Source organism: Spermophilus citellus (genome assembly GCF_964194105.1).
Source record: "Spermophilus citellus genome assembly, chromosome: 1".
Lineage (NCBI taxonomy): Eukaryota > Metazoa > Chordata > Mammalia > Rodentia > Sciuridae > Spermophilus > Spermophilus citellus.
The window spans coordinates 137,676,726-137,704,278 of record NC_138182.1 but is presented as its reverse complement, the minus strand read 5'-3'; positions in this window follow the sequence as shown (position 1 = coordinate 137,704,278).

Here is a 27,553-nt window from a genome sequence, read left to right as displayed (position 1 = left end):
TTGGCCTGAACCCTGTGTTCATCCCCAGTAGATTAGCATTAGTTGGGTGAGCAGGGAGACAGAAACAGCCTCTGATAGCTAATTTATTAACTTCCCTAAGAAGAAGGGGTGAGAACTGGCTGAAGTACTTGGATTTACTTTGAGGGATTGAGATAGAAAGCTCAGTGGTTGATGGTTTTGTAGCCCCGATCTACATGGAGAGATCAATGTCTTCTTGTTGTCCCTACAAAAGTCAGTTTGGGGAATTTCTTTCTCGAACATGTTTATTGAAGTGTAATTGATATATTATGTCCAGACTATCATTCATTTATTGTGCTAAAAACCACAAGATGTTCTTAACAAATTTTCTAGTGCACTAAGTTCTAGAAATCTGCTGTACAACATACCATCTACAATCAATAATACAGTATTGTCCACCTCAAAATTTATGAAGAGGATGGAATTTGTTGAAGACCCATATTGTTTTATGGCCTATTTCTTTCTCAGCCCTGGGTTGAAAGGGACCCAGATGGGGATCCCATCTCCCTTTACAATTTTCGTCCTATAACAAAATCTCCTAGGAGTGCATGCATGTGTTTTCTCTTCTAGTTTGTTATGTTTTGAGGACACTGGTTTTCCAGTAGCCAGAAGCCATTCATTCTAATAACTGAGAAAACATGACATCGTATACCCTTCGATTTTCTCTTCCATGCCGACTCTACCTCTCTTGGTTATTATTTAACGTGGCCTCTAATGGTTAGCATGGCTGAAGATGCTTTTGAAGCCAAACAGGATGCTTATGGGGCTTTGTTACTGGCAAAAATAGGTTTGAAGCCTGGTCTGGTCACTTTCTGGCCAAAGGCAAGTTAGAGATGGATTCGACTTAGGCTGTTTCGACTTACGGTCCTCTGACTTTACAGTGGTATAAAAAGCAATAGCATCCAGGAGAAACTGTACTTTAGATTTTGCTCTTTTTTCTGGGCCTGTGATGAATGGTGGGTTACTTCCTTGAGATGCTGGGCACAGCAGTGAGCCACACCTCCCAGTCAGCCACTTCATCTTGAGGGAGGACAGCAGATAACTCTGTCGAGGTTTGGTACGTTGGGTGTATTAAATGCATTTTGAACTTGTCATATTTTCAGCTTACCCCAGATTTATTGGGACATAACCCCATTAAAAATCAAGGAGCATTTTTGCCTGACATCCCTGAGCATCGATGTCCTTATCGATAAGAGTATTACTGTAACTACTGCACTGGCTGCCGTGAGGTTAGATGGGGTCCTGTGTGTTATGTCCAGACCATAGCAGGTGCTGGATGCCTACTTGTTTCGTCTTTGTGTGTCCTTCCTGGAGAGGGGGGAAGGATGAACTTTGATGCTAGGAGTGAGTTGGAACCTTGACTGTGAACCAGTGTAAGCCTGGGAGTCCAGGAGTAGGTGCAGGCAAAATCATCTGGGTGCTGGTCCTGCACAGGTACGCTCCTCTCAACCAGCTGGCCCCAACAGCTTGCAGGCTTCAGCTCTGGTTAATGGACTCCAAACATTACAGTATCTTCTCATAGCAGAAGTGGCAAAAACCTTTGAACTAACCTCCTGGGTATGATTTGTTGAAATGTGAGTTGCTGCCATCTCTTCTCCCTGCTTCCTAACGCGCTGCGGTTCACTCCATAGATACCTCTGTCTTGTCTTAAGGACCAGGTGATTCATGGATGAGTCTTCACCTGTGACCACTCTAGTTTCCCTTTTTTCTACTCCCACTTGCCCCCACTCTGCACGAAAGTTGACAGGCTTGCGTTATAAATAAAGAATTTGGAGGTCGGATGGTTGGATTTTGCTATATGACTTAATTTTGCATATTTTAAAACCTCATATAAACAAAATCACGCTATATGACTTATTTTACTTTTGTTCTTTAGCATTCATTTCCTCAGGCTCGTAGGTTATTGCTGGGTTTCAGGGGTCACTCCAGGTAAACTAGGCTGACTGGGCTTCACAAAATAACCACACAAGAGAGACAATTACCTTTTTCTTTGGGGTTGCTGTGATGGTTCCTCTGACCTTAAGGGTCCACAGGAAGAGAGAGAAAGAAAGCATGCGCTGACCCCTTTTATTGAAGAGAAGCTATTAAAATGAGGCAAGGGGTCAGGTTTCAGGGGGCTGAGTATCTTCATGATGTCCACTGTCAGCAGGTTGACTGACACATGGGTAGGCCACACCCAAGGGCACAGTAAGAGAAGGGGACACACACAAGGCACTTTCATGGAACATTCTATCCTAAACAGGGCAAGGGGTTATATTACAAAGGAACAGGTGAGTGTAGCTCTACCCACAGGGGCTGTAGGAAGACGCACTCAGGCAGAAGACACAGTCACTTGAATCCTGGAAGAGGGGGGCAGTCTAGCAGGATGGGTGCCTGATGCCACATCGCCCAGCAGGGGAGTTAACTCAGTCAAGTGCTAGGTTGGTCTCCCACGGGTTATATCTTGTCACTTTAATTCTCTCCTCACCCACTGTAGGGGATTCCACTGTGTGAACATGCCGCAAAAATGTCAACTCATAGTTGATGGACATTTGGGTGATTTTTCAGACTTTCTATCACTGCTATAAGTAGGTGTCCAATACTGGTGTACATTTTCAAGAGCTTCCTAAGAGTGGGTAGTTGAAATGAAAATTTGGAGTGGTTGGTTATGAGTATGCTTATGCTCAAGTTGATTATGTAATACCAAATAGTTTTTCACAACGATAATAAGCAAATCCACTTCTGCACCACATTCCCACTATGTCTTGCTATTGCTGGTTTCTTTTCTCCATTCTGGTACTTGTCAAATAGTATCTGGAGATTTTAGTTTGCATTCTCTAATTTTCAATGAAGGTTAGCATCTTTTCATATATTTATTGGCCCTTTGGATTTTCTCTTTGTGTATGTTGAAACTTTTTGCTTGATTGTTTTTTTTTCTTATTTGTAGGGGAGCAGTATATATTCTTTATACTATTTTTATTGTTAGTATTTGTTGCCAATAGTATTTCCATGTTTGTGGAAATAATTCTCCTTTTACTTTCCTGGTGTTTATGATGAGAAGCTCTCAATTCCAAAGCAGTCATGCAACAATGTCTAGAAAAGATCAGATACAGAGTAGGAGTTGATGGGAGTTTTGTTTAAATTGCGTTTTTTAGATAATACAAGGACATTTTATTCCTGTCCCTGCTAGAGTGATTGTCCAGATAAAATGAGGAGTTTTATGACAGTGGAATGTAGACATATTCCTTTCTACCTCCTTCTGTGTCTAACCCTTTCTTTTTCCCATGGCAATGGGATTTTTGTTAAAGCTCTGCTTATAGATCTCATAAAGAAACAATCTCAACAAAATCCAGTTAGAATCACTTGTGTGTCTCTGGGTCTGTTTGTAATCCTGGCTGATAACACCACAGATAAAGAAAAATCAGGTTGTCTCTCTAAATGAGCACAAGGAGATTTGGGCATCTGTTCCTTTTAAACGAAGCATATTTTCAGTGTCATAAAACATTTGATACTGAGCTGGTGAATGGAAATACAAAGGGATTAGGAGTGCAGTGTTTCAGTGACTATCTCCTTAATCACAGAGTGGGACTTCTTAATTTAAATTCCTGATTAGGCATGTTGGGGGCAGACAGCACCACTCTGATCTCATTAGCCCAAGTGATAATGGGCACTAATTACCCCTCTTCCAAAGTCAGGGGTTCATTTATTACCTATGTGAATGAACCTTTCTCTCATGCTCAACATCAGAGTAAAAAATGAGCTTAGGAAAGTGATATGGGGAAGGGAGAAGGAGGAGGGGAGATGGCAGGGGAAAGGGAACACGTTGAGCTACCCCTGACCTCTAGATCTTACTGACAGCCTGGAAGGATGCGCAGCTCCTACCATGTTCTTTCTTGTAAGTTAGTTTCTTCCTGGCCAGTTGACATCATCACCTTGCCTTCTGACCCTGCAGACATCTGCAGTTGGAACCTTGAATTTCATGAATCCAATGCTATGTGTACTTGGGAGCAGGGGAGAGTGGGAATAGAAAGGATTTTCCAATTCCTTCTAAATTTGGCGGACCCTGTGAGGTACCTTTGGGGTTCACCTGAATTCTTCCAGAACACAGGGCTCTGAAACTCCATGGTGTGATTTCCAAGTTGGTTTTCCAACAAGGCTCTATGTCATCTTGGACGCTTAAGAGATGTTCCAGTTTTGTAACAAAGGAAATCAAAGCTTCTGGAAAAGTTCTCTGCACCACAGTCCCGAAAGTGTTTTTTTCCGTCATGTTTAGTACATGATGTGAGTGTATGTTAGGACAACTGTTTAAAGGGTGGTTTGGCATATCTACTAGAATTAAGTAAACGAATGCCTATTGGGTAGCTTTTTATCACTGTGACAAAAACACCCAACAAGAACAATTTAGATGAGGAGAGACTTACTTGGGTTCAGCGCTTCAGTCCAAGGTGGGCTGGCTGCAAGGCAGAGACATCATGGCAGAAAGGCAAGGTGGAGGAGAGCTGCTCAACTCCTGCAGTCAGAAAATGGAGATAGGAAATGGCCAGGGACGGAGATAGTCTACAGACTACTCCCTTAGTGATCTGCTTCCTCCAGCCATGCTCTACCTGCCTATAGTTTTTTATGATTTCAAATGGATTAATGCATGAATGAGCTCAGATCATTCATGAGCCAATTGCTGCCTCAAGCCCCACCTCTAAACCTTGCTGCATTGGAGACCATACTTTCTACACATGAGTCCTTTGGGAGTATATTCCAGATCCAAATCATAATGTCTATTGACCCACATATCTCACTCCAGAACTCTACACTACAGAATATTTATGTAAGATTTGAAGATAAATATATCATCTGAATACACACACACACACATACACACACACAATCTTATCCATATTTACATCCATATCATTTCTGCCACATCATCACATCCCCTATGTCTCTAGAGAGCTCTTCATTGCAGCCTTGATTTTAAAAGGGGGAAAAAAACTAGAACCAGCTCTAATGTGTATTTAGTAGGAGATTGGTTAAATAAACAGTGGTACATCTCCACAGGGAAATCTGATGCAGATACTTGAAAAGATTTGATACTGAGCTGGAATAAAAAGGTGTCCAAGGTAAATGAGAAAAGATAATTGTAGGACTGCACGTAGTGTGGTATCTCATCTGTGTAAAAGATGGTGCACCCATAGATGGGCGTGTTAGTGGTTCTTTGTGGTTACTCCCAAGGATGGGGTGGAACTGAATTTGGTGGAGAAAGGCAGAGGAACCTACATCTGTTTATGTTATATATTTTGGCATCATTCAAACCTTCCATTGAGCTGACTTTATTTTGGTAATCAGCAAAAGCAATAATGATAAAAACTCTTGCTATGCAGTGCTGTTGAAGATGGGGGTCTGAGCTCTCCTGAGGCTGAGCACCGATAGGCTGTCAGAACTGCAAAGCAATCGGAAATCATTGCCCTAGGTGTGCTGAGTGCGTCTGGCTCAGTGACTGTTGAAATATAACATCTCTAACAGAGCAAGATGGTTGCAACTACCGGATAATATCCTTAAAAGAGTTGTGTTCATGGCAAATAAAAGGTATGATCTGTATCAGACACTATTTCAGGTTAATGCAGTCCTGCCACTGTGTTTACAGTTTCAAGTCTACGTCTGCCTGTGTTAGCTCTGCAGGCTTAGAGAGTTCCAGGACCTATGTAGGATTCCCTGGATTAACTCAGCTTGCTCACATCAGATCCTCACACTGTGCTGTGCCCTCTTCCCCAGCTCCTGGGTCATTGAATCACTCTTTTATAGCTTCCTTCCTTTCTCCTCTCCCTCCTCCCTTCAACAAACCTTTACCCAGTTAGTGTCACACATTGGGCTGGGTGGAGTGGGACCTACAGTAATAAACCAGGATTTCTGTTTCAACAAGCTAGTTCACGTTCTACTAGGGAAGCCCACTGTGAACATAGTGGATGATAAATCTGATAACAGGGTTTAAGAGCAAGGTTGGAATAGATGGCCAGTAGGGCAGGGTCCTAGGTCTTCTCACAATTTCCTCATGAACTTGGCCAAGTTACTTAATATCTCCAAGTTAATTTCTTCATCTTCTTCCAGGGAAGTGCCTTCCCACTTGCTAAAATCCCTTCCCCAAGGCTATCTATCTCCCAAGGTGCTGCAGGGATGAGCCTCATGCTGCCTTTGAACTTCCAAGGTCAGGAGAAGTGAAGTCCTGCAGGTACCTCTTGGAAAGACATTTGTTTAAGGACTAAATCATGACCCAAATCAGCCTTTTCATGAAAATGTAGTAGAGCGAGTACTTTACCGTAGAAGAGGCAGGGAAAAGATTAACAAGACAGTGGCTGTCACTCACTGGCTGCTCCATTCACTTCCAATATCCCACCCATTCATCACTCCACTGACCACACTGCCTTCCTCTTACTGGAATTGAGTTTTATGGTTGGGGTCATCGGGGCTTTCCTGACGAAGTCACCACTTGAGTAGTCCCCTTCAAGATTTATTCCAGGAGGAGAGAAGACACACTGTTACTTCTCCAGTCAAGGACTGAAAGTCAGGTTGATTGATGCCCAGGATGACACTGTGAAGGAAGAGTGATGTGTGCTGAGCGGGGTGCACGCTCTGCAGCAGATAGCCCGGGCTCCCCAGCCTCCGCCATGTTCCCTAGTACCACCCTCCTTCAGCTTTCCATCCTGATAGAGGAATTAAAGGAGTTAATATGCAGAGAGAGCACTTGGCACAATGCCTGGGATGTGGTGAGCAGTTATTAAATGATGACTATTTTTTAAAAATTAAAAATGAATGCTGATACTTGACCAAAATGCAGGGTCTATAGATCCCTAAGTGAGGGTTGGGAGCCAGAACGTTAACAAGAAAGGCAAGTAAGTGCAGCAGGCACGCCAGAAAGTACTGTGAATCGCAGTCTTCTCAGCTCATCCAACCAACACACACATCTGTCCAGTGCCTACTGTATACTCACCTCTTGCTGTGGCCTGAATGTTGGTGTCCCCAAATCCTTATGTCGGAACTTATACCCAAAGTTATAGTATTAAGAGGCGGAGGCCTGTGGGAAGGGGTGAAGTCATGAGGGCTCCATCTTCATCGATGGGATTCATGCCTTTATAAAAGGGGCTCCAGTGAGCTCCCTGCCTCCTCTCTCTGTGAGGATCCAGCAACGAGGAGCCATCTAGAAGGCAGAAAGGGAGCCCTCACCAGACACTGAATCTGCTGGTACCTTGATTTTGGACTTCTTAGCCTACATAACTGTGAGCAATAAATTTGTTGTTTATGAATTACCCATTCTAACCTGTTTTGTTGTAGCAGCCCAGATGGACTAAGGCCTCACTCACTAGGCACTAGAGTGGAGAACCATCAGAGAAGGTCCTCTTGCCATGCGTGGGCTACATGACCTCAGGTAGAGTATTCACTTTCTTGAGCTTGTCCTTTGAAATGGCACTGTTAATAACAGCAACATTATAAGGTAATGGCTTTTGTTAGCAGTTACCCATTACTTGGAAAATTGAATCTTACATCACTCTAGCTAAATAAAGGAGCAAACATGCAAATTAGGTTGTGGGTAAAAGGTATTTTTCATCCCAACTCTAAGGCTCCAATGGACTAATGTGTTCTATGACTGCAATCTAACATCGTATTGATTTTTTGGCATAGTTACCCTCTTGACTCTAAAAAGCACCAGGGTCTAAGTTGGTATTCCATGGTCCTTATGTCACCAGACTCCTTTGCTAACCATGACTTTTAAAACTTTTCTAATATACAGTGGCTCAGGTCTATAATCCTAGGGACTTGGGAGCCTGAGGCAGGAGGATCATAAGTTCAAGGCCAGCCTCAGCAACTTAGACTCTATCTGGAGATGTAAAATAAAAAGAACTGGGGATGTAGCCAAGTTAAATCATCAGTACTACCTCCCCCAACCCCACAAGAAAAAGAGATTTTATTTAAAAAGTTTGAAATAACTTTAGGTTTGGTCTTGGTTCCTAAAAAAATAAATAAGCCATAATTTGATCCTCTGCTTCCTCCATGTCTTCTAGTTATTTTATATGTCGTTACTATAAATTATTGTCTTCATTTCCCCTGCCTCTCTGCTCTTGATGATTTGCTTGCACCTTTACACTTACTCCATCTGATCCTTGATTATAGTTACTTGCTTAATATATGTATGTATTTTTTGCCTCACTATTTGTTCTAACTTATGAACATACAAATTCATATTTATTGAGATATTCTCTGTGCCTGGGACACTGCAGAGTGCTTTAGATGCATTACCTTTGTTGTTATCACATTTTGCAGATGACGTAATGGAGGTTTATTAACATTAGGTAACTTGGCTACAGTCATAAAGCTAGTAGGGGTGGGGTCAGGAAAGAATGCAAAGTCCACACACTTCATCAGTGAACTCTTCTGTACTGTGCCCTTCAAGATGGGTATGTGTTGCACCTTCTTGGAGTCCTTTAGCTTTGAGCACAGTCTTTTGTACAATCCAGAAATTTAGTAAGTTTTGCTGAATAAGGTGATTCCCAGTCCAAGTCCTGTTCCAAATTCAGGCCATAGTTCTTTTCTCATAAATACAACCTCATAACAAGAAATATTGTTTTGGTGCTCATTCTCCATAAGACCTTCCATAAGTTTCTAAATGTCTCTTCTGGGTGCAGCCTTCCTATTATTTTGTATTATGGCCTTTCCCCTGCTTCTGGCTAGTCCTACCCTGTTACCCATTCCATGGGGAAGACCAACTATTCATAGATGGAAATTTATTGGCCAAGAGATCTCAGTTGCAGCTGCTTTATTGGCCAAGAGATCTCAGTTGCAGCTGTTTTGGAAAAGTGACCATGCCTACAGAACTAAGGGGATACATTTTAAAAATAAAGACTGACAATATAGAATCAGGCTTCTAGAAGTGAGAAGAATTAACATAAAAAGCTCTTAGGATCTTCTGGACAATCCATCCATCCCCCATCCCCACTCCCAGTGGACAGATGTGAAAACCAAAGCCCAGAAAAGAAAATTCAGTTTTCTGAGGTCTGTGGAAGTGCTGCAATTCATATCAGGTGAGTCATAATAGTCAGGATCCCTTCTGATATGCCAGCCTGATGCTTTATGGATTGTGATAAGCAGTCATTGTTATTCATGTCTTTGATTTATTGTAGGTAAAAAAAAAATAGGAAAAGAAAAAAAGAATTCTCCCTTCCTTCTTCTTTTCTACATTTTTTTTTCAAATGGCAAATATGTTAATATCCACTCAGGTGTGTGAAAGAGTATGAATCTTGTTTATTAAAATGATGGTGACTTCATGGCTATGAATAATATATTTTAAATTTTATTTATTTTTCAAATGAACCAACATTTTTTGGTTCTTTGGGTTTGATAGAAGTTTGTTGGATGGGCTCTGAATTTAACATCAAAGTCCTCTGAGAAGAACAGCAGTCTTTTCCTAAAATTTAATTTATGTATTCTTTTAATTTTGTATATGTATGAAGATTAATCTTTGCAAATTTTTGCAAGGCTGCCTCACCTCACAGCTTTGCTTACTGGTACGCAGAGCAGGAAGTCAGGAAGCCTGCCCCTCGGGGGTCCACCGGTGGGACTTTGTACATCTCTTCATCTTCCCACCACACTTGGGGCAGAGGAGTTGAGGTCTAAGAACTCTTCTGACTCTAAACTTATGAATGTTCATTGCTACTTTATGAAAATAACAGGGGGAAAAAAAGAGGAAGAGAAACTTGACATATAGGCCCTCAGGTGAGATAATCCGTTTCCTACTTGGGTCAAGTTCTGAGGCTGGTGAAGTACCTACCCTGAGACAGCTCTTGCCTTAATGCCTGAAAATTCCACCCCGATACTCCCTTTCTTTGAATTATGTCCTCTCCATTTAATTCCCCCTTTAAAACCTGGATATTCTCAACAGCCAACCTCACTTACCTCCCAGGGTTTTCTTCAGTTTCTCTAGAGTGCTTTTGTGGTGGTTTTGGTGCTGGGAGGTGTTCCCGGGAATGGCTGTAAATCTTGTGGTTGCTCCGCCCCTCTCCCCAAACTCTAATCTCCTTCCTCTGCTTAGCTTTGCTCAGGCTGGAGCTACCATCCTTTGCTACTCACCAATCCCTTGTTCATCTCTTTGTATTCAAGAAATTGGTCAAATATTTTCTCATGTCCTCTTTTACCATGGTGAGTAAAACATTTTTTTTTCCAGTGCCTGGGATTGAACCCAGGGCCTTCCCCCTACATTCTAGAATATCACTGCTGTATTTCAAGCCCCTCAAAAGCGGTGGCTTTTCATTTTATTTGACCATTTCGATAGTGTCTGTGGATGGGAAAGTGAAAATTAGTAACATATTTGTTAGTACCCAAGAAACTCCTGAAGATGGAAAAAAATTTTACCATGAGTTATATTTGGTATAAAGCCATCTTTTAAAATTTTATCAGCTTAATAAATATTCCTCTAAACACTGAAATATTTATACACAATGGATAAATCAATACTGATTTAAGAAATTACATTTCCCCAAATATTTAGGCATCGATGGAAAAATTTAGTAAATTATTTGAGTTTATTGCAATTACATTAGACTGGTATAAAGAAGGAATCCTGACTGTTAAGACTTGCCTAGGCCCTTTGGCTTGGTGCCCTTCAGAGAGGAGGAGGAGGAGGGGATCACTAGGCAATGCTGAACTGACATGCATCTGGGGCGAACAGTCTGGGCCTCTCAGAACACACACTGAGCCCGGATCGGCTGAATTCAAGCTCCCGTTCGCCTGCTTCCCGCAGACAAACAGCTGTGACTCAGCACTAATCCATCCGGCTGAAGCAACTGGTCGGCCCTTCTCATCCTACGGAGGTAAATGCCTACCGAGCCTTCATAGGTAGTGGCCACAGGTTTGAAACGGGGCATGGGAGAGACAGTAAGGACCCATCGATTGCATTGATCGTCCAGCAAAGGGAAACGAACTGTCGCCATTTGCAAGAGATACCACCATGGCAGAGAACTGATGTCATCAGACTGCGGCGGAGGAGATAACTTCATTGAAACCTGTGACTACAGGTGTGTAATTCCCTAGCCTTCCCTGTCCACACATCTGGGAAACCTTAAGGGCCCCTCCCAGCTCTCCCGTGAGCACGATAGCCAGACCCAGGGAATCAGAGGTGGCGCGGGACCCGCGGCGTGGAACTACCGCTCCCACCAGTGCTGACAGCTGAGGTCTCTTGCACCAGCTACCAGGAGCGTGGCTACCGGAGGACAAGTGAAATTCGCTGAGGATTCTCAGCCCCAAGCTCTACAAACTTAGGGTCTGAGGGAATGGAAAACTGGAAGAGTGTGCCCAGTCGTTCATGAAAACAGGGCTCCCGGGAGCAGCAGACCTGGCGTGTAGCCAGTATTGTGGTGAGCGGCACCCGTGAGAGGGGCCTGGCTAGAGGAAAAGTGGGAAGTGACTAGACACAAGAGGAGGCCCTAGGCACTCAGGATTGAAGACTCGCCCAGTCTGGGAGGAGATGCTGCACAGTGATTGGTTCCCGCGTATTGACAGGAGAAACTTGGCCTGGTGGGCACAGCGCCACCTACTGGAAGAGAAGTTAATCAAACTCTAAGACTGCATTTATTAGTTTTTTTTTTCCTTTTTTCTTTTCTCTTTTTTTTTTTTGATTTGGGTTTTTCTTTCATTTTTATTTTTATTTCTTGTTATTTTTTTAAATTTTTTTTTACAATTTTTTTTAATTTTTTTTCTACTAGTTTTAATTTTAATTTTTTTAATTATTTTTTTTAATTTTTTTCTTTTTTATTTCCTATTTTTTTCTTCTTTTGTCTTTTCATTTCTTTTCAATTATCTTATCCCCCCTTCCTTGAATTCTACCTGCTTATTCTCATTCTCTTTAGTGACTTCTTCCCTTCCCTTCTAATACCTTTCCTCCTAAGCATCAAATAAATTTATAGGAGTAAACAGTAACTCAGCAGTCAAACAGAACAAGAAGTAACATGAGCAACTTGAAAAAGCAAGGAAGAAAAGGAGTACAAACAATGCAGGACAGCCTAAATATTCAGGAGGACCTAGAGTCATCAGAAAAATGGTCATATAAAGAACTCAAGGAACACCTTAGACAGACGGAATGGAACCTTAAAGAGGATACAAGACAGCAAATTCAAGCAGCGAAAGAACACATTGAGAATGAGTTACATAAACAGATAAAAGAAGAAGTTAAGCATCTTTATCAGGAGATAGAGATTATAAAAAATAATCAAACAATAATTCTAGAAATGAAGGAAATGATAAACCAAATTAAAAACTCAATTGAGAGTATCACTAACAGAGTGGAGCAAGTAGAAGCCAGAACGTCAGATAATGAAGACAAAATATATCATCTTGAAAAGAGTCTAGCCAACTCAGAAAGGCTGGTAAAAAATCACGAGAAAAACATCCAAGAGTTATGGGATAACATAAAAAAACCAAACTTACGAGTCATCAGGATAGAAGAAGGTACAGAGATTCAAACCAAGGAAATGAGTAACCTGCTGAATGAAATAATTACAGAAAACTTTTCAGAAATAAAAAAGGAAACAGATATACAAATTGAAGATGCATACAGGACACCGAGCACACAAAATCACAGTAGACCAACGCCAAGACACATTGTTATGAAGATATCCAATATACAGAACAAAGAGAAAATATTAAAAGCTACAAGAGAAAGGAGACAGATTACATTCAGGGGTAAACCAATAAGGTTAACAACGGATTTTTCATCACAGACACTGAAAGCAAGAAGGTCATGGAACAATGTATTTCAAACACTGAAAGACAATGGATGCCAACCAAGAATTCTGTATCCAGCAAAATTAAGCTTCAGGTATGACAACGAAATAAAAATCTTTCATGATAAACAAAAGTTAAAAGAATTTGCAACCAGAAAACCAGCATTGCAAAGCATTTTGAGCAAAACACTACACGAGGAAGAAATGAAAAATAATAACCAAAACCATCAGTGGGAAGTGCCTTGGTAAAGACAGAGGGTGAGGGGAAAGATAATCATGGAGAAACAAACTAATTTTTTTTAAAAAAGATAAATAATCAAACATGGATGGAAGTACAAACCATATATCAATAATAACTCTGAATGTTAATGGCTTAAACTCTCCAATAAAGCGACATAGGCTGGTATCTTGGATTAAAAAAAAAATCCAACAATATGCTGCCTCCAGGAGACACATCTGATTGAAAAAGACATACACAGGCTGAAGGTGAAAGGATGAGAAAAAATATACCATGCACACGGTCCTCGTAAGCAAGCAGGGGTGGCCATCCTCATATCGAATAAAATCGACTTCAAGACTAAGTTAATCAAAAGGGATAAAGAAGGACATTATATACTGTTAAAAGGAACCATTCACCAACAAGACATAACAATTATCAGTATTTATGCACCAAATAATGGTGCTGCGACATTCATAAAACAAATTCTCCTCAAGTTCAAGAATCAAATAGACCACAACACAATAATTATGGGTGACTTCAACACATCTCTCTCACCATTGGACAGATCCTCCAAACAAAAGTTGAATAAAGAAACTATAGAACTCAATATCACAATCAATAACCTAGACTTAACTGACATATATAGAATATATCAACCATCATCAAATGGATATACTTTTTTCTCAGCAGCACATGGATCCTTCTCAAAAATAGACCATATATTATGCCATAGGGCAACCCTCAGTAAATATAAAGGGGTGGAGATAATACCTTGCATTTTATCTGATCATAATGGAATGAAACTGGAAATCAATGATAAAAGAAGGAAGGAAAAATCCTACATCACATGGAAAATGAACAATATGTTACTGAATGATCAATGGGTTACAGAAGACATAAAGGAGGAAATGAAAAAATTCTTAGAGATAAATGAAAATACAGACACAACATATCGGAATCTATGGGACACAATGAAAGCAGTTTTAAGAGGAAAATTCATCGCCTGGTGGTCATTCCTCAACAAAAGAAATAAACCAACAAATAAATGAGCTCACACTTCATCTCAAAGCCCTAGAAGAGCAAAACAACAGCAAATGTAGCAGAAGGCAAGAAATAATTAAAATCAGAGAGGAAATCAATGAAATTGAAACAAAAGAAACTATTGAAAAAATTAACAAAACTAAAAGTTGGTTCTTCGAAAAAATAAGATCGACAGACCTTTAGCCATGCTAATGAAGAGAAGAAGAGAGAGAACTCAAATTACTAACATACGGGATGAAAAAGGCAATATCACAACAGATGCTACAGAAATACAGAAGACAATTAGAAATTATTTTGAAAACCTATATTCCAATAAAATAGAAGATAGTGAAGACATCGATAAATTTCTTAAGTCATATGATTTGCCCAGACTGAGTCAGGAGGATACACACAATTTGAACAGACCAATATCAATGGATGAAATTGAAGAAGCCATCAAAAGACTACCAACCAAGAAAAGCCCAGGACCGGATGGGTATACAGCGGAGTTTTACAAAACCTTTAAAGAAGAATTAATACCAATACTTTTCAAGTTATTTCAGGAAATAGAAAAAGAGGGAGCTCTTCCAAATTCATTCTATGAGGCCAACATCACCCTGATTCCGAAACCAGACAAAGACACCTCAAAGAAAGAAAACTACAGACCAATATCTCTAATGAACCTAGATGCAAAAATCCTCAATAAAATTCTGGCGAATCGAATACAAAAACACATCAAAAAAATTGTGCACCATGATCAAGTAGGATTCATCCCTGGGATGCAAGGATGGTTCAATATACGGAAATCAACAAATGTTATTCACCACATCAATAGACTTAAAGATAAGAACCATATGATCATCTCGATAGATGCAGAGAAAGCATTTGACAAAGTACAGCATCCCTTTATGTTGAAAATATTAGAAAAACTAGGGATAACAGGAACTTACCTTGACATTGTAAAAGCTATCTATGCTAAGCCTCAGGCTAGCATCATTCTGAATGGACAAAAGTTAAAGGCATTCCCTCTAAAATCTGGAACAAGACAGGGATGCCCTCTATCACCACTTCTATTCAATATAGTTCTCGAAACACTGGCCAGAGCAATTAGACAGACGAAAGAAATTAAAGGCATAAAAATTGGAAAAGAAGAACTTAAATTATCACTATTTGCAGATGACACGATTCTATACCTAGAAGACCCAAAAGGGTCTACAAAGAAACTACTAGAACTAATAAATGAATTCAACAAAGTGGCAGGATATAAAATCAACACGCATAAATCAAAGGCATTTCTGTATATCAGCGACAAAACTTCTGAAACGGAAATGAGGAAAAACACTCCATTCACAATATCCTCCAAAACAATAAAATACTTGGGAATCAACCTAACAAAAGAGGTGAAAGATTTATACAATGAAAACTACAGAACCCTAAAGAGAGAAGTAGAAGAAGATCTTAGAAGATGGAAAAATATACCCTGTTCATGGATAGGCAGAACTAACATCATCAAAATGGCGATATTACCAAAAGTTCTCTATAGGTTTAATGCAATGCCAATCAAAATCCCAAGGGCATTTCTTGTAGAAATAGATAAAGCAATCATGAAATTCATATGGAAAAATAAAAGACCCAGAATAGCAAAAGCAATTCTAAGCAGGAAGTGTGAATCAGGCGGTATAGCGATACCAGATTTCAAACTATATTACAGAGCAATAGTGACAAAAACAGCATGGTACTGGTACCAAAACAGGCGGGTGGACCAATGGTATAGAATACAGGACACAGAGACTAATCCACAAAGTTACAACTATCTTATATTTGATAAAGGGGCTAAAAGCATGCAATGGAGGAAGGATAGCATCTTCAACAAATGGTGTTGGGAAAACTGGAAATCCATATGCAACAAAATGAAACTGAATCCCTTTCTCTCGCCATGCACAAAAGTTAACTCAAAATGGATCAAGGAGCTAGATATCAACTCAGAGACTCTGCGTCTGATAGAATAAAAAGTTGGCTCCGATCTACATATTGTGGGGTCGGGCTCCAAATTCCTTAATAGGACACCCATAGCACAAGAGTTAATATCTAGAATCAACAAATGGGACTTACTTAAACTAAAATTTTTTTGTCAGCAAGAGAAACAATAAGAGAGGTAAATAGGGAGCCTACATCCTGGGAACAAATTTTTACTCCTCACACTTCAGATAGAGCCCTAATATCCAGAGTATACAAAGAACTCAAAAAATTAGACAATAAGATAACAAATAACCCAATCAACAAATGGGCCAAGGACCTGAACAGACACTTCTCAGAGGAGGATATACAATCAATCAGCAAGTACATGAAAAAATGCTCACCATCTCTAGCAGTCAGAGAAATGCAAATCAAAACCACCCTAAGATACCATCTCACTCCAGTAAGATTGGCAGCCACTATGAAGTCAAACAACAACAAGTGCTTGCGAGGATGTGGAGAAAAGGGTACACTTGTACACTGCTGGTGGGACTGCAAATTGGTGCGGCCAATTTGGAAAGCAGTTTGGAGATTCCTGGGAAAGCTGGGAATGGAACCACCATTTGACCCTGCTATTGCCCTTCTCGGACTATTCCCTGAAGACCTTAAAAGAGCATGCTACAGGGATACTGCCACATCGATGTTCATAGCAGCACAATTCACAATAGCTAGACTGTGGAACCAACCCAGATGCCCTTCAATAGATGAATGGATAAAAAAATGTGGCATCTATACACAATGGAGTACTATGCAGCACTAAAAAATGACAAAATCATAGAATTTGCAGGGAAATGGATGGCACTAGAGCAGATTATGCTTAGTGAAGCTAGCCAATCCCTAAAAAACAAATACCAAATGTCTTCTTTGATATAATGAGAGCAACTATGAACAGAGCAGGGAGGAAGAGCAGGAAGAAAAGATTAACTTTAAACAGAGACATGAGATGGGAGGGAAAGGGAGAGAAAAGGGAAATTGCATGGAAATGAAGGGAGACCCTCATTGCTATACAAAATTACATATAAGAGGTTGTGAGGGAATGGGAAAATAAACACGGAGAAAAATGAATTACAGTAGATGGGGTAGAGAGAGAAGATGGGAGGGGAGGGGAGGGGGGATAGTAGAGGATAGGAAAGGTAGCAGAATACAACAATTACTTATAGGGCTTTATGTAAAATTGTGGATGTGTAACCGACGTGATTCTGCAATCTGCATTTGGGGTAAAATTGGGGGTTCATAACCCACTTCAATCTAATGTATGAAATATGATATGTCAAGAGCTTTGTAATGTTGTGAACAACCAATAAAAAAAAATTTACAGCAAAAAAAAGACTTGCCTAGTATGAATTGCAGTGCTTCCATAGATACCAGAATTTCTCCAATGCCTGACACCAAAGAGAATATATACAAAAAATTTCAATGATTACTAAACTGGTTATATATTACATTTAAAGGAGAATATCACAAATTTCTTCATTAAAAAAATCCTTCCAGTGTTTATGTTGAAGTTGCACTTACTTTTCTAGATGTTGTTTTACTTCCAAGAGTTGTAGTCATATTTTCTAGATTGAAAGGAACAACAACAAGAAGAATGTACCACTTAAGGTCAATGCAGATGTTAGGATCTGGGTTGTTAGGATATGGATCTTGGTAATGCTGTCCAGGGTGATGCAAACCCAAACCACTTGACATTAAAAAGGTACTTATAACACAAACACATTCCCTCTTAGTATCAAGATTTATTTGTTCTATCATGATTCTCTGCCTTTCATATGGATTTTAAGTATTTTTTTGCAGCTGGCAACTTTCCCAGAAATGGCGTATTCTTTAAGTACTGCTAAGTTGGCATTATGAGTTCCACTGTCTTGGTTGTGATAGAGTGTCCTGGTAGGTTCAAATTATTGGAAACTCATGTTTGCCTCATCAGGACCCCATTATAATTAATAGGGCCACTTTGATGTTTGCTGTTCCAGGAGGTAAGAAGTCAAGTTCATGTATTGCCCCTTATTCTCTGGAACATAATTTTCCATTTTAGAGCACCTGCTGGATCTTCTTTTAAATTATTGTATATGATCGTGGGTACTAATAATCAGTACGAATCTCCTTTCACTGTGGCACTATTGGCAATGCTGGCCCTTCGTGAAATAGTCTCCATCTCTTTGGAGAGCACTTTCATCATATTTTTAAGAGAGTCATAGGTCTTTTAAAATATGCCTGTGTGTGTGTGTGTGTGTGTGTGTGTGTGTGTGTGTACACACACACACACATTGATGCTTGTATATATGTTCATCTGTTTGTGCTTTTAAAACAAATACACTACTAAATATTCAAATATGTAGAACATGGCTGCTTATTAAAATCCATAGAAATTAAGTATGTCCTATTTTTTCTTGTTTGTGTTGTAAGTACCTTTTTGTACATTTTATAGTCTCTTTTGTGTGCCGTTACACAGTCATAGCCTTATGAAGCTTTTCAATTAACTGTGATTGTTATTCCCTTTCTGAAGCTCAAATCTGGTGGTGGGACTCCCTTTAAGTTGCCATCTTTGCTTTTTTCCATGTCTGCATGGTGATTCAGACCAACTTTGATTTTTTTCTCCACTATTCCCAGACATAGGGAAACTACCCTTTGTGGAGCAATGTCAGGAGTTCTGGCTCCTCTAAATGAATAGCCGTATCGCAAAGCTGAGTTTCATGAGTTCTTGTGAGTAATGGTTGTAAACAAAACCATTATAGCGGCTTTTGGCCACATTGGTGACAGAGCTTGGAGAGATCATTTGTTTATAGCCTCTAAGTTCATACTGGATTTTTTTTTCTAATTTAGCATATGCTAGTCTACTTTAATTATTTATTTACTTAATAATCTGAGGTTTCAAAGACTATCAAGAATTTTCCTTACAGTGAAAATAATGCTATATATTCAGTCTATTTCAAGCCAGAAAATCTTCTGTGCATCATTTTAAATTTGCATTGTTGTGATCACTCTGAACGGAATGTATCTTTTATCTTTTAATGTCATTGAAACTTATTTTTCACTTTTATGACAAATCCTTAGAGCCACGGTTTTAATGGTCATGTAAGATTCCATTGTTTAGATATAGGGATGCATCTTAAATATTTGCTTTTCATCCGATATTTGGCAGTTATCCCTTTCTTGTCTTTTTTTTTTTTTTGCCATGATATTATCACATTCCTAAACCCCTTTGTGGATGAAGGTCTTTTGGTTAAGTCCTGTTTTCTAAGGAGAGAATTCTGAGAATTTGGATGAGTGGCTCAAAGGGGACGTACATTTAAAAAAACTCCTCATGGGAAAACCAGGAGGATGATAATAATACCTAGTTTGCAGGGACAGAGTCAATGTGTGAAGTTCTCAAGATAGTTTCTGGCTCATGATAAGGATTTGGTCCATGTGTGCTAGGATCTTTTAGAACACAGAGCTAACTGCTGTCCATACTGCTGCTCTCCATTTACACTACCGTGAGCAATGCTGGAGAGAGCTAGCCAGGCACTTTCTGAGCACAGAGGTTTCCAGAAAATCTAGGTTTTACTGTGAACACATCTTTCCAGCTGGCCCTGTGAAGGTGGCTGCTACTGTATTGGCTGCTTACCAAGTGGGGGAGGGGGGAGATTTCCATCTGAAGCTGCTGGAGCGTGGCTCACATCTGACATTATGGTGGATGATGATTTAAGTCACCCAGAGACCAGTCCTGCCTTGGTGCAGCATACCAAGAGACATGGTTTCCTGAATTTACTGGACAGCTAAAATTGTGAGCGATGGTGCTCTGGTGGGAGATCTCCACATCCATCTAAAGGCGGTTTCCAAACAGCCTGACAGCAGGAGGAAGAGTAGGTATCAGCTCTTCAGACCCTGTGCTAAGGCATGTGGGAAATAGAATAATCAACAAGAGCAGTATCTGGCCCCAGTGGCCTTACACACCTATACAGTCTATGCTGTAGACGGGACTGTCAGTTATTTTCCCAAGCACTCATCCCTGGTAGCTTTGTGTTGTGACTAATGGAAATTTTCCTAGAGTGTTGCTCTTGGCTGAGTCCATTCTAGGGGCCTACATTCCTCTTCCTCCTCCTTCCTTCCAGAAGCAGCCAATGACTGAATGATATGGCCTGAAGGTGTGATTTACTCAAGTGTGACCACTGTACCCCACTCTAATGCAAGGTTGGACTTTTCTGAATACTATTTTTGCTTAGCAATTTTCTCATCCCATCCTAATTCCCTCTCACATCCATCCCACCCCACTTCTAAGCATGTCCTGTATAAAGCAGATGTGCATGAATCTCTGACCTAAGATTAGAAGATAATATGGGTGAACAAGGTAGTGTTTCTAGAGGTTAAACACAGGTAGGAGCTGAATCTGTATTAAAGACCCAGTCGTGTCTAAAGGATGGGGGAGAAATAGTAGAAGAAATGGTATGTGTTAGTTAGCTTTGTGCTGCTGTGACCAAAATACCCAACAAGAGCAACTTAGAGAAGAAATAGTTTATTTTGGACTTATGGTTTCAGAGGTTCAGTTTTTTGTTCTGGGTCCAAGGTGAGGTAGAACATCTTGGTGGAAGGGTTTGACAGAGGGAAGCTGTAATCTCATAGTGGCTGGGAAGCAGAGAAAGCGGAGGATAGATCCTTCTAGGGCATGTCCCAGTGACCTGCCTCCTCCCACCATGCCCCACCTACCTCCAGCTACCACCTAGTTAGTCTTTTCAAATTATTGTTCCATCAAATGGATGAATCCACTGATTAGATAATGGCTTTCATAATCTGATAATTTCATCTGCATTAGCACAGAAACTTTTGGGAGATACCTCACATCTAAACCATAAGAAGATATTTGAAGGAGGTTCTAATCTTTGAGCTGTATAAATATATATTTATAACATAAACTTTTAATATAGACAGGAGAATTTTACACAAGTGTTATGAAAAGTTGTAGCACTGTTTTATGGGAACGTGAAGATGTGTTGATTAGAGCCATTATTTTAACCTTTGATTTGCTCCGCCTGGTCTACCCAGTTCTCAACATTACATCTATAACTGAATGACGGTGCTCTGCTATTCTTTCTGGTGTCCTGGCACCTGGCTTCTGAAGCTGAAGTTGCAATTCATTTAACAAATAGGTGTTGAGCATTTACTATGTGTTAGGCTTTGTGTTGAACACTGGCATATAAAGGTATTCAGCTGGTTTTCCTCTTCACTAGTCCACTCATGGGTAAATGGAGGTAAAGATTCTAGTCCTGTTAGAGAAGGGTAGATCACACCCTCTTCTCCTTACCTTTTTCTACTCCTGGTTCACAAAAAGGAAACTTATTCAGTGACTTTATCTACTGTTTATTATATGGAAGAGAAAAAGGCCCAAGTGTGAGGATTTCTATACAGACTTGACAATTTTATTATGACTTAGAGTCATAATGTTTTATCAAAGTCATTCTGCTTCTGTTACCTAACTCCAGAACTTTATGCTGTTTGCCTTCCTAGGACTGGAAAGCCATAGAAAAGCTATGGGAAACATTTCAAAACAAAGTTGCACAGTGTTTGATGGATAATCAACCCAGAATCCTGAGATGTATAAACTACCCAATTCAATAGAATTTTTTTTTTCAAAAGCAGCTGCAAGATAAAAAAAAAAAACACAATAGAAGTCCCATACAGCTAAAAAATCTATCCCATGGTGTAAAACAGGAATTTAATAAGGACTTCCCAAGTATTAATATTTTCCACTCCCAAGGATAAGAAGGGGCAGTTCTAGTGAGCTCAGGATGGCAGCTATAAATATATGAGCTCTAATATTAAAATTAAGAAAAAGTTAAGCCATATGTCAAGTATGTGGGACTTGCAGAACATATTTTAGATGATCTTTGTTTTGCCCTCTTCTACCCCTAAACCTTCGTTTGGAAAGTATACACACACACACACACACACACACACACACACACGTGTACACATAAACACATACACAATCAGTGGCAGTAATTTTTTCCCAGGTCCATGGGTATGATCAGGCAGGTCTTATTGCTTGTCTTCTGCTCTTAGATTATACAGAGCCTGCCAGGCTTTTAGTTCTCGAAGAAGTCTCAGTTCAGCAATTACTATGTCTTATTCCATTTAATAGGAAGGGCTTGGGACCTGAAAGCGAACCTTTCTCCTCTCCCCAGCTCGGGTGGTTTGGCTTCTCCATTTCTCTACCTTTCACTTCTCTCCTCTTCCTTACTTGATCCATTAACCAGCAAGTCTGGGATATGGGATGGGGGGCAGGGAGGAGTAGTCAAGGGGAGCCAGAATATGCCTCACCTCAAACATGCTATATTGGCATAAGGGTTATTTTGAGCTGAAGATAATTGAGAATCAACAGATGCAGGAGGAGTTCACTTCCCTCGAAGTACCTGCATTAAAACAGAGCATACCTTTCCCCGTGAAAAAAGTTCCCCCTTGTACCAGCAGGAAAATAAGAGACTTATCATCGAGGGTGTCAATACCAAAATGAGTTTGCATAAACACTTGACCAAATTAGCTCTCGAGTTCCATTTATTCTTCCCCTTTATATTTCTAACCACTTCCCTACAATTTATTGTCCTTTGAACCTATGCACCCTCTCCTGTGTTAAAAGGACAAGTCCCAAAGTTTGCTTCTTTGAATTTCACCTCTTTTCTATGGTCTCCCATGTATTTAAATATTGATTAAAAACTGTGTGACTTTTCTCCTTTTAACCTGTTTTATTTATTTATTTATTTATTTATTTATTTTTGATACCTGGGATTGAACTCGAGGGCATTGGAATACTGAGCCACATCCCAGCACTATTTTGTATTTTATTTAGAGACAGGATCTCACTAGTTGCTTAGTACCTCACTTTTGCTAAGGCTGGCTTTGAACTCACGATCCTCCTGCCTCAGCCTCCCAAGCCACTGGCATTGCAAGCATGTGCCACCATGCCCAGCTTAATCTTTTTTTTTTTTGTTGTTGTTAGCTTAATTTGCAGGTCCCTAGGCACTGAATGTGAGAGTAGAGGAAAGCTGTTGTCTCCTCAGCAGTTGAGATGAGCAAGAAAACATTTAGGAGACTGATACTGGTTTCTTCTTTCTTGTGATTTTTGACAAGTGTCTAAGCCAGACTTTGACTTGGGTTTAGAGACCAATCCCAGCTGACTGCCCTTGGAGCTTGTGGTGGCTTTCTGGGAGGGCATACCATAATGAGAAAATTTTTTGATGTTTCTTATGAAGCAGTTGATGCTATTCATCGGTAATTCTTTTGAGTCTTCTCTTCTCCTTTTGAAGTTCCCAAGACTTCTCACCCCTCCCAAATGTGCTCATAACCAGAACTTAAGAATGTTGCAGGCACACAGAAGAGGTACCTGCATGTGCAGGTCTACCCAGCAGTATTCACAATAACCAAGATGTGGAATTGGGTGAGGTGCCTGTTAACAGAAGAGTGGGTAAAGAAAATGTGGTGTATATAAACAATGAGATGTTATTCAGTCATAGATGAGGATGAAGTCACATTATGTTTTAGAAAAATGGATCGATGGAACCGAAGGTTATTATGTTAAGGGACATTAGTTAGACATGCAAAGTATCATGTTTTATCTCATATGCAGAAACTAAATAACAAAGAAAAACTAAACCAAGCATCCAAAAAAAAAACATCAAAAAACAAAAACCTAGAAATAGAGGCAGGAGCAGGTAGAGATGAGGTAGGAGAGAGTAGGAAGGGAGTATGGATGCAATCAAAGCCAGATATGTGCATGTATGGAAATGTCACAGTGAAACCCATTAATTTGTACAAGTAATATGGTGGAGTAATTATAAAGAAAAAGGATACTATAGGTTGGTTCTCTCCTTCTTCCCTATAGCTCATGCCTAGCCCCCAGGAGAACTTTAATAATTTGCTCCCTACCCTTCATGGGTGAGTGGCTAGATTCCAGCGCAGAGGGTCCCTGTCTGCCTTGCTGCCTCTTCATAGCCCAAAACTCTAGCCTTTGGATTCCTAAGGCAATGGTCAGACATGGGATTGTGATTTCTCCAGATCTTTGGGAGACTCATGTCCATCTCTCCTGGGGAGTTAGGTGATAAGGAGGAATAGGGAGAAATTTAAAAAAATATATCATTTTTTTTATCATTTAAAAAAGCTACCTCCAGTCTCTCTGGGGTAAATTAGATGGACTATGGGTTAAATGTACCACCCAGTCAACAGGGCACCATGACGACAGCCCACAAGAGCCTGAGGAAGGTTGCTCCAATAAAAAGTCTTGATCACTTGGTAAGTTTCCAGATCTGATTTAATTTTCAAGGCCAGAAGTCATTGATTGAAGAGGACACCGGTTCCCAGAAGGAAGGACCTGGAATGCTGTGGCAAAGGTGTAGAGTAATGATCTTCCCCAGGGTGCCTTTGGGAACCTCTGGCTGCTTACTATGGTGACCATGTGCTGGGGACAGAGGAAGACCAAACTTCCGAGGACATTCATATCTGGTGTATTGATACTTAGATTGGCACCTGGAGATGTAGACTAGAGGTATGAGATCTGGGCAGAGTCCTGTCCAAGGTCTAAGTTGGCAGTGGGCCCATGGAAGGTTATAGTGCCCTCGGGGTGGTCATTTCCCCTCTCCTTGAATGTAAAATTTTGATAGAGACTGTTGTATGGGGAAGGCTCTGAAACTGATCCTATTCAAAGAAACATCAAAAACAAATTTGCATTCCAAGACAGTTAAGGGGGATAGCTCAAATTACTGCCACTTTTGAGGATCTGCATTATGTAGAAGTGACAATTGCCATAGCCTCAATTAAACTCCCAGTCTGACTCCAGAAGGAACCTGATGGGCGCTGGAGGATAAAGGTGATTTCACAAACTCATCTGTGCAGATGCTCCCATTGTAGCTGCTGTTTCAAATGCGATATCTTTTCCAGAATAGATTAACATGATCTCAAGAATGTGGCAGGTGACCACTGATTTGGCAAAAAAAAAAAAAAAAAAAAAAGCCTTCTATTCCAGTCAGAAAAGAGGATCAGAAACAACGGTAATTTTCTTGTGATGTTTAGTAACATACATTTACAATTTTTGCCCGAGAGCTTTGTCTACTCTCCTGCCCCCTGAAGAGATCTGGAACATCTGGTCACTAGCAGAATATCACTTTGATTTACTATGTTGATTCTGAAAGTCGGGCCTCATGAACAAGAAGCAACCAGCATGTTGGAGACTCTGGTAAAACACATGATCTCCAGTGGTTGGATAATAGACTCTGTAAAGATTCAGGGCCAATACCCGTCAGTATAAACCTGGAGGGGCCCCATGACAGGGCGATTCAGGTCACCCTCTCTAGAATAAAACATGAATGAATGCATCTTACACTTCAAATTATGTTTCTTGCACTTCCTGTCAATACCAGAAATATATCTGGTAGGGTTTCAGAAAGCAGCTTACCTCATACCTGAGAATATTGCTCCATTATGTATCCCAAATCGTGCAAAGGGCTGCCAGGTTTGCATGGAGCCGAGAGCAGAAAAGGGCTTTGAAGTGTGTCTAGGCTGTGGGGCCATCAGCCTGTTATTGGAGCTGTACAAACTGGAATACACTGTAGTGGTAAATATGCCACCAACAGAAAAAGATGCCCTGTGATGCTCATGTCACGCCTCAGTGGGGGAAGCTCAGCACTGGTTCCTTGAAGTTCTGGATCAATCAAGAATGACATGACCTTATATACCTTTAGATAAAAAGCAAACACACAAAAGCCTCCCTCCATGTTCCAGGACCTGGGAGGAGATGGGTTCTGAGGGTTACCAGCATGCCATGGACTGGAACTGCTCCTCCTGACCTTTCATCTTGTCAGTTCATCAATTTGGCTGGGTTCAACCTTATTAACCCAAGCTTATGGCGGACCAGAAGCAAATTACAAGTGGGAATTGATGTCTCTGGGGTGCAGCAGAAGTAGGAATGGAAAGTATAAGCCAGATGCATAAGTTAGTAGGTCCAGAGATTTCTGTCATCCTCTAGTGTTGCTCTTGTCTGCCTTCCCCCAGCTCTTATCTGGTGGAATGAACTGCCCTTTAGGATCAGCTGACGGAGGAGACAAAAGCCAAACTTGGCTTAAGGCCCGGTGGACCTGGTATGTGGGGGCAAGCTGACAACGCTGACCACAGCCGTGCAGTCTCCAAGCTGGCCTCCAAAGACGGCAGCAAGGAATCTTCTCAGTGGGCAGAGCTCTGAATGGTGCATCTGATTGGCCGTTTTGCATGTGAAGAGAAGTGGCCAGAACTTAAACTGTACATGGACTTCAGGGCAATTGTAAATGGCCTGACCTTGAGAGTGGGGGCTGTATATTCTCTTGCTATCTTCTTTGTCCCTTGCATTTATTTTAGTGTTTGTGTGGTAGGTTGACTTAAACAGCTTTTGAATCCCTGTTGTGCTGAGGGGTTGTCATTTAATAGTAAACTTCAGTGGCTATTTGTTCTATCTGCCCTCTAAGATAGATTCTCTTTGAGCACTGCAACATGAGCTTTCCAGTTCTTTTCAAAAAAAGTCTTTTTTTGTTTGTTTTGAAGCATGCTTTCAACATGTTTGTGGGAACGCAGCAGCCACATAGCCCTGTGATTGACAAATGGAAAGGTCAAATTGATTGCCCAAGGTAATTTTGCAGGCTAGCGGTGATGTGGGCACATGATCTGTAAATCTGGCTCTGTGCTCTTAGCTCTAGCTACTGGATAAAAGAATCACCCTAAGGTCAGGGAGCCCCTGTAAGCAGCTTTAGTCTGGCACATGCACGGTGTGCTGTTGGTATTTGCAGATTTACCATGTTCTCCGTGATCTTGGTAATTGCCTCTTTGTGGTGGTAACTTGGCATTTTTTGCTGGGGTTTCTTTTCTTCCTTTGTATTCTAATGCATTTTAATGTTGATATCATTACTGGTAATAATAAAATATTGGGCAATTTTTAAAGAATAGCACTGTTAAGTAATAAGGAGTTTTATTCATATATTACTAACGAATGTGCCTTAGTCAACCTCATGGTGTCCTCCTTGTGACAAAAATCACTTGTGTATTGATCATCTAAACCGCCAGCTAGTAAGACTTTGCTTAAAAACCAAATGATTTTGCGTAATTAGCTGAGGACCACAAAAATTATCTAATTAGCACATTTTAAGAGATGACTTTATAAGATGGCAAATGTAAGTCATTTCAGCAATTAGACAATGAATTAACAAGTTCCTTTTGTGTAGTATAAAAGTCCTCTCATACAAAAACAGAGCCAGAACCTTAGAAAATCATAAAACTTCTATGAAGATGTAGGCCATATACGTTTGGTTATTTGCTTTATTCCTCATTTAGTTTTTCCTTATTTTTTTTCAAGTTGGACACAATACCTTTATTTATTTATTTTTTATGTGGTGCTGGAGATTGAACCCAGGGCCTCACACATGCTAGGCAAGTGCTCTACCACTGAGCCACAACCCCAGTCCTAAATTTTCCTTTATTTATAGGACAAGGATGTGGTTGAAGTGGGTGAGGTATTTGTCTTGGGAACAAAAGGTTAGAGGTTGCCCCAAACCTC